General features: G+C 47.9%; 1 long non-coding RNA gene across 1 annotated transcript in view; it reads right to left on the bottom strand.

The window, feature by feature from the left end:
* Positions 1-6,893: 6,893 nt before the first annotated feature.
* LOC138247280 (uncharacterized) overlaps positions 6,894-15,360 on the bottom strand; it is a 71,626-nt gene continuing 63,159 nt past the window's right edge. The window contains exons 2-3 of the long non-coding RNA XR_011194403.1: positions 14,021-14,193; positions 6,894-8,359 (exon numbers count right to left, since the gene is read on the bottom strand). This is a non-coding gene — a long non-coding RNA (uncharacterized lncRNA). The remainder of the gene's footprint in view (positions 8,360-14,020; positions 14,194-15,360) is intronic.

Consider the following 15,360-nt stretch of genomic DNA (forward strand, 5'->3'; position numbering starts at 1 on the left):
TCTGTGTCTGTCATGTCCGCTAACTGCACCGGTGATCCATGTACTCAAAATCTCTTTATTTCTCTCTCCCCCCCCTTTTTGTTTGTCTTTCTGTGCTTGTGTGCATCAGCATCATCAGGCGGAGGAGAAGTGGCATCGGGGCAGGAGGGAGCTGCATCTCACATGGCCCAGGAGGGCCATGCCACAGAGTCTGACTGGACCAGTGAGACGGAGGGCGAGGGGAGCTCCACAACGGGGACGACTGGACCCTGCAGCGACACGGACACGTCCTCGGAAGGGAGCTCCCTTGCGGGGGGGGCAACATCCGTGCCCCCCGCCATTACAGGTACAGCCGCCACCCAGCGCACCATCTCCGCCCTCCCAGCAGCCCCTCAGCGTTCGCCCCGTGCCCGCTCTGCCAGGAAGCCGGGCATCTCCTTCGCCCCAGGCACCTAAGGCCCTGCCCCTGTTACCCCCGCTGCCCTCAGTGAGGAGGTCATTGACCTCCTCCGAACGCTCATTGTTGGGCAGACTACCCTTTTGAATGCCATCCAGGGGGTGGAGAGGGAGGTTCATCGCAGCAATGCGTACCTGGAGGGCATTCATTCGGGTCAGGCTGCCCATCAACGATCGTTCCAGGCTCTGGCCTCAGCACTGACGGCAGCCATTGTCCCTATCTCCTGCCTCCCTCTACTAACTCCCTCCTCCCAGTCTCCTGTTCCTCTGCCTGTCCCACCCACACCATCAGACCAGCCTGCACACACCTCAACACCCAAGAGCAGCTCATCCAAACATAAGCACCACAGATCACGCAGACATTCACACAAGCAACATTCCGATGCAGACATGCCAACAGTCACTACCACCTCTGTGACCCCCACCTCCTCGTCTCCCTCCTCCCTCCCTGTGACGTCTACACTCACACCTTCATTCACCTCACCATCAGCCAGTGTTTCCATCACCAGCACACCCACCAGAACACTCCGCACACGTGCAGTCACCACCCCCACTGCCATTTACACGTCCCCTGTGTCCTCTCCCACTGTGTCTGTCACCCCCTCTTCCACACCACACAAACGCAGCCACCCACTCACCCAACAGCCATCCACCTCACGACAGCCTATCCCTCCTGCACCTGCACCCAAAGACAGCAAACGTCACTCACCTACAACCACATCCTCTCCCTCCACTCCCATTCCCACTGTACCTATCACTCTCCATTGTCCCAAGAAAATCTATCTCTCTACTGCTAACTTCTTTCCTGACCCTGAGCCCCCCCCTCCTTCTCGTCGGGGTAAAAAGAGCACCTCAGCCACCACCAGCCCTGCAGCCCCCTTGACAAGGGTGCAGGGGTATTGGAGCCCACCAGCCCGCATGTCTGGATCTTCGCCCAGCAGCAAGGGGACAGGCAGCCCACCCCCTGGGAAGAGGAGCAGAAGGCGGAAGGGCCGCCGCAGGAGCCCGGGTTCTATATCCCCCCAGGACACTAGCCATCCACCGTCAACAGCCACAGCTCCAAAGGGAGGAAAGGGCCACAGACTCCCGACTAAGGAGGGCAAGGGCAGCAAGGCGGAGAAGTCAGGCAGCAGGCCTGCTGCCCATGGAGGACCCGTCACAGCTGCCCAGGAGGAGCCCACAACCCCCATAGCCGCTGCCCAGGGAGGAACCGTCACAGCTGCCCAGGGAGAGCCCACCACCCCCATAGCCGCTGCCCAGGGAGGAACCGTCACAGCTGCCCAGGAGGAGCCCACCACCCCCATAGCCGCTGCCCAGGGAGGAACCGTCACAGCTGCCCAGGAGGAGCCCACAACCCCCATAGCCGCTGCCCAGGGAGGAACCGTCACAGCTGCCCAGGAGGAGCCCACAACCCCCATAGCCGCTGCCCAGGGAGGAACCGTCACAGCTGCCCAGGGAGAGCCCACCACCCCCATAGCCGCTGCCCAGGGAGGACCCAGCCCAGCTGGCCAGGAGGGCCCCACCACCCACAGCCCAGGTGGGCATTGAAGGAGCACCATCCCCGCTGCCCAGGAGGGCACCACCAGGCAATGAGCAGTTGGCCATAGAATGGCCGCCGTCTCCAGCACCGCTCCGCTGGGGACCGCCGTCTCAAGAACCGCTGAACTGGGCCCTTCAAGGCAAGAACCGCTGAACTGGGCCCTTCAAGGCAAGAACCGCTGAACTGGGCCCTTCAAGGCAAGAACCGCTGAACTGGGCCCTTCAAGGCAAGAACCGCTGAACTGGGCCCCGCCGTCTCCAGCACCGCTCCGCTGGGGACCGCCGTCTCTGGGCCCTTCAAGGCAAGAACCGCTGAACTGGGCCCTTCGAGGCAAGAACCGCTGAACTGGGCCCTTCAAGGCAAGAACCGCTGAACTGGGCCCCGCCGTCTCCAGCACCGCTCCGCTGGGGACCGCCGTCTCAAGAACCGCTGAACTGGGCCCTTCAAGGCAAGAACCGCTGAACTGGGCCCTTCAAGGCAAGAACCGCTGAACTGGGCCCTTCCAGGCAAGAACCGCTGGCCCTTTGGCAGACGTGGCAGGGCAGGATCTGTCTCGGGCAGGGCTGCAGGATGTCCTCTGGCCAACATGCCTCCTCCAGTGGCAGTGGAGTCTGTTATGGACTGTTTGGACTGTGGCTTTGCACTCCCCAGGATGGCCCAGTGGGCAGGCCACCCACTGTATGGACTGTATGGACTGTGGCTTTGCTCTCCCCAGGATGGCCCAGTGGGCAGGCCACCCACTGTATGGACTGTGGCTTTGCTCTCCCCAGGATGGCCCAGTGGGCAGGCCACCCACTGTATGGACTGTATGGACTGTGGCTTTGCTCTCCCCAGGATGGCCCAGTGGGCAGGCCACCCACTGTATGGACTGTGGCTTTGCTCTCCCCAGGATGGCCCAGTGGGCAGGCCACGCACTGTATGGACTGTATGGACTGTGGCTTTGCACTCCCCAGGATGGCCCAGTGGGAAGGCCACCCACTGTATGGACTGTATGGACTGTGGCTTTGCTCTCCCCAGGATGGCCCAGTGGGCAGGCCACCCACTGTATGGACTGTATGGACTGTGGCTTTGCACTCCCCAGGATGGCCCAGTGGGCAGGCCACCCACTGTATGGACTGTATGGACTGTGGCTTTGCTCTCCCCAGGATGGGCCAGTGGTCATGGAGTCCCCTCGTGGATCTGGCGTCGTGTACTCAAGTGGCTGAGGTGCCCCCCCTTCCCTTCCCCCTGAGGTGCCTGTCCTTTTTTCTTTCTGATGCCCCTGCAGTGTTCTCTCCGTGGAGTTCTTGTCGTGGGACTGGGCCTTGCCCCTTTGCTCAGGACCCCTGTGGTCCACGGACAGTGGTTGGACTACATATAGTAGATGTATATATTTTGTACATAGTTTATTTATTTATTTGGATTACTGCTGTCCATTTTTCAATATATCTGCCCGTTTAAGATCTCTTCTTTTGGTCTTTGCATTATTTCGGAGGGGGGGGTTTGTGGGTTGTGACAGTGATCTGTGGGAATGCATTGATGTGTGTGTTGTAGTGGGTGTGGGTGGGTGGGTGTGTGCCGGTAATCTTTTCCCTCCCCTGTGTCGTAGGTGCAGTACTCACCGATGTCTTCCGCGCCGCCGGGCGTGCTCCTGGTACAGGAGCAGGTATAGGAGTGCGGGGATGACCTGTAACTCGGGTTCCATACTGCCGGAATCTCGCGTGGAGTATGTGGAGGTGAGCGTTTTCCCGTTCGTAGTCTGTTGCCGCCGTGTTTTTATCGGCGGTGCTCCCGCCCCGGAAAAGGTGGCGGATTGGTGGGTCGTGATAGGGTGGGCGGTACATTGTCTGCCGCCTGGCTGTTGGCGGTGACCGCCGCGCTGTTTGTTTGTTCCGCTGTGGCGGTCGGAGTGTTAATGCGGCGGGCTGTGTTGGCGGTTCCCGCCAGGGTCAGAATTGCATTTTTTTGACCGCCGGCCTGTTGGCGGGTTGGCCGCCGCTTTATCACCGACCGCCAGGGTCAGAATGACCCCCATAGTAATGTGTTTTATATGTCCTGACAGTGAAATATTTCTACATTTGTTTTTCACTGTTGCAAGGCCTGTCCCTCTCATAGGTTACCATGGGGGCTACCTTTAAATCTGATTAAAGTGTAGATTCCCTTTGGGAGCGGATGGACATATGGAGATTGGGGTCTCTGAGCTCACAATTTAAAAATACATCTTTTAGTAAAGTTGATTTTAAGATTGTGCATTCGAAAATGCCACTTTTAGAAAGTGAGCATTTTCATGCTTATACCATTTCTGTGACTCTGCCTGTTTGTGGATTCCCTGTCTGGGTCAGTTTGACAGTTGGGCTGGTTGACCCTCACACTAGACAGTGACACAAAAGGAGCTGGGGTGTATTCTGCATTTCCTGTTGAGCCATCTGTGCTAGGAGGGAGGGGAGGAGTGGTCACTTACACCTGAAAGGGCTGTGCCTGTCTTCGCTCAATGCCGTCTCCGACCCCCTGTTGAGTTTCTGGGGCCTGCCTGGAAAGGGCAGGATTTCACATTCAAAAGATACTTTACTTTGAAGTAGGCCTACTTCAAAGGAGAAATTGGGTATAAGAAGGGCACCCAAAACCACAGACTTTAGATCACTTCTGGACACCAAGAGGAACCTCTGCCTGGAGAAGAGCTGAGGAGCTGAGAAGTGCTGCCCTGCCTGTGACTGTGCTTTGTGGAGCTATCCTGCAGTTGCTGCTTCTTCCAGAGTTAGAGGGCAAAGACTAGACTTTGTGTGCCTTCCATCTTGTGAAGAAATCTCCAAGGGCTTGATTTAGAGCTTGCCACCTGTTGTTTGAAGTCTCAGGGACAGCAAAGACTTCTCTCTGCCAGCACATGGAGTCTCTGGAGAGACTCCTGCTCCGACAAGTGGTGCCCTATCCAGTCCCTGGGCCCTTGAAAGGAAAGCTGGTGGAAATCCAAGGAAATCGACTTCGGACGACTTCGGACCGACGCTGCTGCTGAATGCGGTGACGCTGCCTGCACCCGACGCCGTGACCTTCACTGGAATGCGACAATATTCGCAGGCCCAACGCCGCTGCAGCCCTGTTGAAGTCCGCAACTCCATGGAAGTCGCCGCACCACGTCGTGACCGACGCGCTCGAAGTGCGTGGATTCAACGTTTCGCACAGACACCGCGATCCACGACTTCGCGGATCAACTTGTTTTCCCTCTTCACCAAAGGTACTGTACTTCGGGTCTACGCGACTCCGAGTCCGGCGCCGCTGGTGTCGGCTTGTTGGGAACGACTCCGTCACAACGCCGTGTTAACACCTCATCAAAGCATTTTGTGTTTCTAAGCGCTATTTTTGAGTTAAATCTTTCAAATTTTATAAAGTGACTTGTGTATGTCGGATTTTTGTTGTTTGGTCTTGTTTTGTTTAGATAAATATTTCCTATTTTTCTAAACTGGTGTTGTGTCATTTTGTAGTGCTTTCATTAAGTTACTGTGTGTGTTGGTACAAATACTTTACACCTAGCACTCTGAAGTTAAGCCTAGTGCTCTGCCAAGCTACCAAGGGGATAAGCAGGGGTTAGCTGAGGGTAATTCTCTTTTACCCTGACTAGAGTGACGGTCCTTGCTTGAACAGGGGGTAACCTGACTGTCAACCAAAGACCCCCATTTCTAACAATAGCTTCACCTGGGTTCAGAACTGTAGAATGGAAAATGTACTTTTTAGCAGTTGACTCTCTTTTCTTGTTAAGAAGCAGGCCATGAGACCATCTTTGAGCATGGCATAAGAGCCCCCTTCACTTTTATCAAATTGAAAAATGTCTCTGGTGCAGTGCTTAATTTGTGCTTGTTGTTTCCGGTGCTGAGCAACGGCACTTATTTTTGAGGGCCGCGGCTTGGTCTTCTGCCTCATGGATTTGGTGCAAGCAAAAGATACATATGGAAAAGACGGATGAAGGGGAAAACAAAAAAGCGTCACAAAGGAAGAAAGCAGACACTGCAAGAGTGAGCTGAAGGGGCAGGTAGTGACGTTATATGGATTGAAGAGGCCCGGGGTGGCATCAGGTTTACGCTGCCTCAGCATGTTCGCACAGTTAATTGCAGCAGGCGCGTGTTTAAGAGGACGGCTTTGGGCACCGGCACCTCTTTATTTACAAATTAAGCACTGCTCTGGTGTCAGGCCTGACACTGAATAAGAAGGCATCTGCCATTTTCGAAGCACAGAGTGCCCTACAGATGTTGAATCCGTTCACCTATCTGCATCTGGCTCTGCGCATAGAGATCTGTCTCCCAAACACGTTTGTCTGCTCTGGCACACTCTGAAATGCTGTAACCAGACTACAGTCTGGTCACTCTAGCTGCTAAATTTTTAGACTGCATATTTGAATTGGAATTGAATGTATGGAGCGCTTAGTACCCCTGATGAGGCACTGAAGGGTTATGTGTGGAATTTCTCTGGTTTAAGTTGGCTGCTCAGTTTATTTAACCCACAAAGAAACAGCGTGTGGTCGCGCCTAGAGGAGCGTGACGTTTGCATTTTAGTGCTGTGATGCGTACCCCAACATTAATATCATAGCTGCCAAAGTTTCAGATTGCTTGTGTGTGGCATTTTCAGTTTCAGTGTATTTAAGGGTGACATTCAACGACCAATTGAATGAAACTTTAAATTGACACTTTCTTGCGATGAAAATCAAGCACTGAAATCCCTGTAAACAGATAAAGATCAGAAATTACACACATTTGAGCGACAAGAAACACTACGAAGATCTTTAAACTGCTGTAAAGCACCTAGAACAGAAGGGCACTAACCTAGTGCCCTTGTAACCTGATCGTACTGTAAAACAATTGCATAATCATGACATTAAACAATAAACGTCTTTCAGAGGCAGTACTTTATTAGTGTTCTGTGAACATATGCAAATACACAGGCAGTTAAACAGAAAACAAATATATACAGATGCAGCATATACAATGACCTCCTTCTCCATGGATTCTCTCACTACCACCCTCCAACAGTACCCCTCATCTCTCCTTAGTCCCTCTGTCACATGCATTTCATTTGTTTTACAGAGCTACTTATACAAGTGTAAGGGGGTCAGAGCACTTTACATTACAGACACACTATAGAGCGACAATAAATCACACATGTGTAAATCAGTCTAGAAAATGTTACTCAAAACAATGAGGATTAGAAGGTGTAGGTATCACATGCCATCCATACTAGCAGGCAGTATATTTTAAGAGTGTTTGTTGTGGAGAAGCACAAATATAGGGTTTAAAACATACCACAGTGAATGAGGAGGGCTTTACTAATAAGACTGTATTTCTGCCCACACAAACCCCTTTTAGCAACATTAGGATATTGAAAGACTGGGGGAAAAAACATAATGTTATAACCTACACCATGCACTTTAAATGCAGATCTTTGTTGAAAGTTCATAGCACACTGTGCTATATAAGAACTGTAATTTAAGAACTGCAAGAAACAAAAGGATCTCTGTGACAAAAGCGGTAATCCACTGACCTAGCCACATGAAATAGAACTCTGTAATCTGCTTGGTACATGTTCTTTACAACAGGCGTATTAACCATCTGTGCTACTTTATGGTGATTCGAGCTGATGCAGGCCGCTTGCTACTTGTTCGCCCACCTGCCTGCTCTCTTGCTTGCCTGAGTCAGTTCCCAACTGTTGTCAGCAGGCAGGCAGCACCTGCTGGCAGCGGTAGTACCGGTAGCAGTAGTATCGGTGGTAAATGTGGAAGCAGCGGCGATGCCTCTGCAGTGTCTCTGAGCAGCCTCAGCCTTGTCACACCTCACAATCTCTCACAATGGTGAATCAAAAATGTCTCTCAAGAAAACTCCAATCTCTCTCCTGCAGGAACATTAAGGACCAGCGTTATCTTTGACTTACCAACTCAGAGTCACTGTCACAGTGCTTGGAAAAATAACAGCTACTGCCCCGGGCTGATTAGGTAGTCTGTGGAGTCATTGTCACTGCAGACAGCTGCTGAGACAGTGCTGTGATGTGCTGGAGACAGGAGTTAGTTGCTCTCTGTAAAATAGATGTTGCTGAGGTTTCTCTGCAGGCTGTAAAATACTGCATTGCATCTAACCTGAGGCAGCCCTGCCAAGTACCACGCATCACGGTTTAGATTAACACACTTTAATTTGGTGGTCCGCATCTCCGCACTAAAATGTAGTAGTCACGCATTCTGTGCACCTCTGATGAACGTGTCATGAGGCTCTACTGAATGATTAATTACAAAAGCGCTTCAGGAGCTTGCCGTGATGCTGCCTGTAGTGCCCCAGGCAGTTACTTAGCCACGGTTGGTTCACACAAATGTTGCTATGGTGACAATGTCTTTTACTACTATACATTGTATCTCCAGTCACAGTGGTTGGCGGGCTGAAAAAAAAAACAAGTCATATGGATATGTCATCTCTCAATTATTTAATCTCATAAGAAGGCGCTGCCAGATCCATGGAGGCTCGGCCAAGCGCTGATAGCGCGTCAGACCTTAATAAGTAAACTTAGAAGGGGACGCGAATAGGTAGATGAACCTTTTGACTCGCAATTAAGAAGTTCTTACCATAGCTCCAGTACATGATCAATAATCAATACACAATAATCATCAATCATTAATAATCAATAAAATCAATAATCAATGGAGTCAGAAATTGTCATGCACCATGACCTTTCCGCCATGAATAACCACACCTTTAGTAAAAGTTTAGTATGTTTATTCCCTCTATTAACTCCTTCGCTGCCAGGCCTTTTCCCCCTCCTGTGCCAGGTCCTTTTTTGCCTATTTGGGGCAGTTTGCGCTTAGGCCCTCATAACTTTTTGTCCACATAAGCTAACCAAGCCAAATTTGCGTCCTTTTTTTCCAACATCCTAGGGATTCTAGAGGTACCCAGACTTTGTGGGTTCCCCTGAAGGAGGCCAAGAAATTAGCCAAAATACAGCGAAAATTTCGTTTTTTTAAAACAAAAATGAAAAAGTGGCTGCAGAAGAAGGTTTGTGGTTTTTCCCCTAAAAATGGCATCAACAAAGGGTTTGCAGTGCTAAACTCAGCAGCTTCCCAGCTTTCAGGAACAGGCAGACTTGATTCAGAAAACCCAATTTTTCAATGCAATTTTGGCATTTTATTGGGACATACCCCATTTTTGCAATTTTTTGTGCTTTCAGCCTCCTTCCAGTCAGTGACAGAAATGGGCATGAAACCAATGCTGGATCCCAAAAACCTAAACATTTCTGAAAAGTAAGGGGTCAATTGTGTAGATCCTACAAGGGTTTCCTACAGATAATAACAACTGAAAAAGAAAAATATTGAAATTGAGGTGAAAAAAACATCAATTTTTCTCTACGTTTTACTCTGTAACTTTTCCCTGCAATGTCAGATTATCGAAAGCAATAGACCATTACGTCTGCTGGACTCCTCTGGTTGCGGGAATATAGGGCTTGTTGGTTCATCAAGAACCTGAGGTACCCAGAGCCAATAAATGAGCTGCACCCTGCAGTGCGTTTTCGTTCTGTACGGGGTATACAGCAATTCATTTGCTGAAATATAAAGAGTAAAAAATAGCTATCAAGAAAACCTTTGTATTTCCAAAAAGGGCACATAATAAGGTGTTGAGGAGCATTGGTTATTTGCACATCTCTGAATTCCGGGGTGACCATACTAGCATGTGAATTACAGGGCATTTCTCAACTAGATGTCTTTTTTACACACTCTCCTATATTTGGAAGGAAAAAATGTAGAGAAAGACAAGGGGCAATAACACCTGTTTTGCTAATCTATGGTCCCCCAAGTCTCCCGATAAACATGATACCTCACTTGTGTGGGTAGGCATAGCACCCGCGACAGGAAATGCCCCAAAGCGCAACGTGGACACATCCAAATTTTTGAAAGAAAACAGAGGTGTTTTTTGCAAAGTGCCTACCTGTAGATTTTGGCCTCTAGCTCAGACGGCAACTAGGGAAACCTACCAAACCTGTGCATTTCTGAAAACTAGAGACCTAGGGGAATCCAAGATGGGGTGACTTGTGGGGCTTGGACCAGGTTCTGTTACCCAGAATCCTTTGCAAACCTCAAAATTTGGCTGAAAAAACACATGTTCCTCCATTTCTGTGGCAGAAACTTCTGGAATCTGAGAGGATCCACACATTTCCTTCCACCCAGCGTTACCCCAAGTCTCCCGATAAAAATGATACCTCACTTGTGTGGGTAAGCCTAGCGCCCGCAACAGGAAATGCCCCAAAGCGCAACGTGGACACATCCAATTTTGTGAAAGAAAACAGAGGTGTTTTTTCAAAGTGCCTACCTGTAGATTTTGGCCTCTAGCTCAGCAGGCACCTAGGGAAACCTACCAAACCTGTGCAATTCTGAAAACTAGAGACCTAGGGGAATCCAAGATGGGGTGACTTGTGGGGCTTGGACCAGGTTCTGTTACCCAGAATCCTTTGCAAACCTCAAAATGTGGCTAAAAAAACACATGTTCCTCACATTTCTGTGGCAGAAAGTTCTGGAATCTGAGAGGAGCCACAAATTTCCTTCCACCCAGCGTTCCCCCAAGTCTCCTGATAAAAATGATACCTCACTTGTGTGGGTAGGCCTAGCGCCCGCGACAGGAAATGCCCCAAAGCGCAACGTGGACACATCCAATTTTTTTAAAGAAAACAGAGGTGTTTTTTGCAAAGTGCCTACCTGTGGATTTTGGCCTCTAGCTCAGCCGGCACCTAGGGAAACCTACCAAACCTGTGCATTTCTGAAAACTAGAGACCTAGGGGAATCTAAGATGGGGTGACTTGTGGGGCTCGGACCAGGTTCTGTTACCCAGAATCCTTTGCAAACCTCAAAATTTGGCTAAAAAAACACATGTTCCTCACATTTCTGTGGCAGAAAGTTCTGGAATCTGAGAGAAGCCACAAATTTCCTTCCACCCAGCGTTCCCCCAAGTCTCCCAATAAAAATGATACCTCACTTGTGTGGGTAGGCCTAGCGCCCGCGACAGGAAATGCCCCAAAGCGCAACGTGGACACATCCAATTTTGTGAAAGAAAACAGAGGTGTTTTTTGCAAAGTGCCTACCTATAGATTTTGGCCTCTAGCTCAGCCGGCACCTAGGGAAACCTACCAAACCTGTGCATTTCTGAAAACTAGAGACCTAGCGGATTCCAAGATGGGGTGACTTGTGGGGCTCGGACCAGGTTCTGTTACCCAGAATCCTTTGTAAACCTCAAAATTTGGCTAAAAAAACACATGTTCCTCACATTTCTGTCGCAGAAAGTTCTGGAATCTGAGAGAAGCCACCAATTTCCTTCCACCCAGCGTTCCCCCAAGTCTCCCGATAAAAATGATACCTCACTTGTGTGGGTAGGCCTAGCGCCTGCGACAGGAACTGCCCCAAAGCGCAACGTGGACACATCCAATTTTTTGAAAGAAAACAGAGGTGTTTTTTGCAAAGTGCCTACCTGTAGATTTTGGCCTCTAGCTCAGCCGGCACCTAGGGAAACCTACCAAACCTGTGCATTTCTGAAAACTAGAGACCTAGGGGAATCCAAGATGGGGTGACTTGTGGGGCTCGGACCAGGTTCTGTTACCCAGAATCCTTTGCAAACCTCAAAATGTGGCTGAAAAAACTCATGTTCCTCACATTTCTGTGGCAGAAAGTTCTGGAATCTGAGAGGAGCCACAAATTTCCTTCCACCCAGCGTTCCCCCAAGTCTCCCGATAAAAATTATACCTCACTTGTGTGGGTAGGCCTAGCGCCAGCGACAGGAAATGCCCCAAAGCGCAACGTGGACACATCCAATTTTTTTTAAAGAAAACAGAGGTGTTTTTTTCAAAGTGCCTACCTGTAGATTTTGGCCTCTAGCTCCGCCGGCACCTAGGGAAACCTACCAAACCTGTGCATTTCTGAAAACTAGAGACCTAGGGGAATCTAAGATGGGGTGACTTGTGGGGCTCGGACCAGGTTCGGTTACCCAGAATCCTTTGCAAACCTCAAAATGTGGCTAAAAAAACACATGTTCCTCACATTTCTGTGGCAGAAACTTCTGGAATCTGAGAGGAGCCACAAATTTCCTTCCACCCAGCGTTCCCCCAAGTCTCCCGATAAAAATGATACCTCACTTGTGTGGGTAGGCCTAGCGCCCACGACAGGAAATGCCCCAAAGCGCAACGTGGACACATCCAATTTTTTTAAAGAAAACAGAGGTGTTTTTTGCAAAGTGCCTACCTGTAGATTTTGGCCTCTAGCTCAGCCGGCACCTAGGGAAACCTACCAAACCTGTGCATTTCTGAAAACTAGAGACCTAGGGGAATCTAAGATGGGGTGACTTGTGGGGCTCGGACCAGGTTCTGTTACCCAGAATCCTTTGCAAACCTCAAAATTTGGCTAAAAAAACCACATGTTCCTCCCATTTCTGTGGCAGAAACTTCTGGAATCTGAGAGGAGCCACAAATTTCCTTCCACCCAGCGTTCACCCAAGTCTCCCGATAACAATGATACCTCACTTGTGTGGGTAGGCCTAGCGCCTGCGACAGGAACTGCCCCAAAGCACAACGTGGACACATCCAATTTTTTGAAAGAAAACAGAGGTGTTTTTTGCAAAGTGCCTACCTGTAGATTTTGGCCTCTAGCTCAGCCGGCACCTAGGGAAACCTACCAAACCTGTGCATTTCTGAAAACTAGAGACCTAGGGGAATCCAAGATGGGGTGACTTGTGGGGCTCGGACCAGGTTCTGTTACCCAGAATCCTTTGCAAACCTCAAAATGTGGCTGAAAAAACTCATGTTCCTCACATTTCTGTGGCAGAAAGTTCTGGAATCTGAAAGGAGCCACAAATTTCCTTCCACCCAGCGTTCCCCCAAGTCTCCCGATAAAAATGATACCTCACTTGTGTGGGTAGGCCTAGCGCCCACGAAAGGAAATGGCCCAAAACATAACGTGGACATAACATATTTTTTCACAGAAAACAGAGGTGTTTTTTGCAAAGTGCCTACCTGTGGATTTTGGCCTCTAGCTCAGCCGGCCCCTTGCCTACGGGGTCGCTCCCCCTGCGTGACATTGGCGCCAAAAAACAAATCTGCCTAGTGGTTTCTGCCCCCTTGGGGGCAGATTGACCTAAAATCGACCAATCTGCCTCCAAAGGGGGCAGAAATGGTCTAAATACAATTTGCCGCCCAGGGGAGCGACCTTTGCCTGATGGGTCGCTCGTCATCTCTAAAAAAAAACAAACAAAAAAAAAAACACAAAAAAGAAAATTTGCCCTGCCGCATAGAGCTTTCTGCCCCCCCTGGGGGCAGATCGGCCTACTAATAGGCCGATGAAATGGTGTAAAATAAATTTCCCCCCCCCAACCCCCACCCCCCCTCTGGGAGCGACCCTTGCCTACGGGGTCGCTCCACCTGCGTGACATTGGCGCCAAAAAACAAATCCCCGGTGCCTAGTGGTTTCTGCCCCCTTGGTGGCAGATTGACCTAAAATCGACCAATCTGCCTCCAAGGGGGGCAGAAATGGTCTAAATACAATTTTCCCCCCAGGGGAGCGACCCTTGCCTGATGGGTCGCTCCCCATCTCTAAAAAAAAAAAAAAACACAAAAAAAACATTTGCCCTGGCGCCTAGAGGTTTCTGCCCCCCCTGCCTAAAATAAATTTTCTTTTAAGCACATTTAACAATACAATGAACCTTTCACAGTTTAATTCACTCAGTCAGCATTTTTATTAACGGCTAAGAAATACAGCTTCTGCATGAGGTCTGGTAAAATAGGCAAGGACACTCGCTAAGTTAAGGACTACAATTAATAAAGTTAAAGCATACTTCCTAACCCTTAATATGACATATTACTGCATTAATCTAATACCTTTTCAACATTTCATGTATTAATCATTAATTAGTACATTTCGTGAACATTGGTGGCCATTCTTCGAGGTCACATTTTCAAATGCGTGCATTATTTTTCTACATTATTTCATTCTGTACATAAACCGATTATTCAAAACACATGAACACTGATTAATAAACTTTATTAAAGACACCTGAACTAGCAGCGCTCACTAACCTTCTGGTTCAGGCGGCAGCTCAAGTCTGGATTCAAGCTTTTATCTCTCACCCTATCACTCCGTACAACCCATGTTAGTTAAAAAGGGTCTCTTTGCATGGGCGCAGCACAGCAGGATATGTTTATCCATGGTGCCGCCACTTACTTCCGTATTTCAATTGTTTATTAAATTTCTATAAACAAAATTAAACATAAAATTACTCTTATTGATATAAAACATACAGTGAATATTCAAAGAGAGAAAATAAAAGAAAACCAAGTGTACCAATAAAAAAAAAAAAAAACTTTCCATAATCATTCCTTATCAAATATTAACAATGAGGAAAACAATGAATATATAACACACTATTAAGGAATATTTAAACAACCCTCTATTACCCTATACTTTCCTATAACATATTCAAAAGAGAAAGAAATTGACAACCACTTAAACCACAAAGAACAAATATTGTGATTGGAGAGATTGGAATAAAAAAAAAATTAAGATAATTCTCACTGACCATCATAAAAGATAAAAGAGGAAAAAAGGAACATAATTATTTCAATAAGGAGACCAATATATGATCACATTTTTGTAGTTTATTGTTCAGTTTATATATCATTCTTTCAAACTGTGCAATTTCAAACATATCCTTCAACCAGGATTGGACCGTTGATAAAACATTGGATTTCCAAAAATGTAATATGTTAACTTTAGCTATACTAATTGCCGTAGAGAGGCATCTAAACAGCTGTGAAGAAATTCCACCCATTCCATGGATATCATGTAATAAAAATAATAGAGGTGATTGAGGTGAGATATTGGGAACAATTTTTCCCTAGTGTTTTGTTATTTGTATCCAAAATTGTTGAATCTCAGTGCACTCCTATAAAATATGTACAATATTGCAGCTGGGTTGATGGCATTTCCAGCAATCAGAATTTGTAATAAGTTTGGGCGTATAAAGTTTAGAAGGTGACCAATGCCATAGATGTAAAATTTTGAAGTAATTTAATTTTAACCTCACATCACGAAGGCCCGGGTTATAACTCTATAGAACTTTAGTCCATTCCTTATCTGAATAAGTAATATTAAGTAGTGTAGACCACCATATTTTTTAATTTTTAGATGTATTATCTGAAAAAGATTTATCGATTAATAAAGAATATAAGCCAGACACCATGCCTTTGAAATTTTTCCATATATAGATATGACGAGCAATGGATGACTGTATTATAGGATCTGTATTAAAGTTTGTTATGGAGTTTAGGACTGACAGTAATAGTACATAATTATTAAATTGTGATTTCAGGAGTTTATACGTTTCTTGTGGTTGTGAGAATGATTTCAGAGAATTATT

The sequence above is a fragment of the Pleurodeles waltl genome, chromosome 7 (genome assembly GCF_031143425.1).
Source record: "Pleurodeles waltl isolate 20211129_DDA chromosome 7, aPleWal1.hap1.20221129, whole genome shotgun sequence".
NCBI lineage: Eukaryota > Metazoa > Chordata > Amphibia > Caudata > Salamandridae > Pleurodeles > Pleurodeles waltl.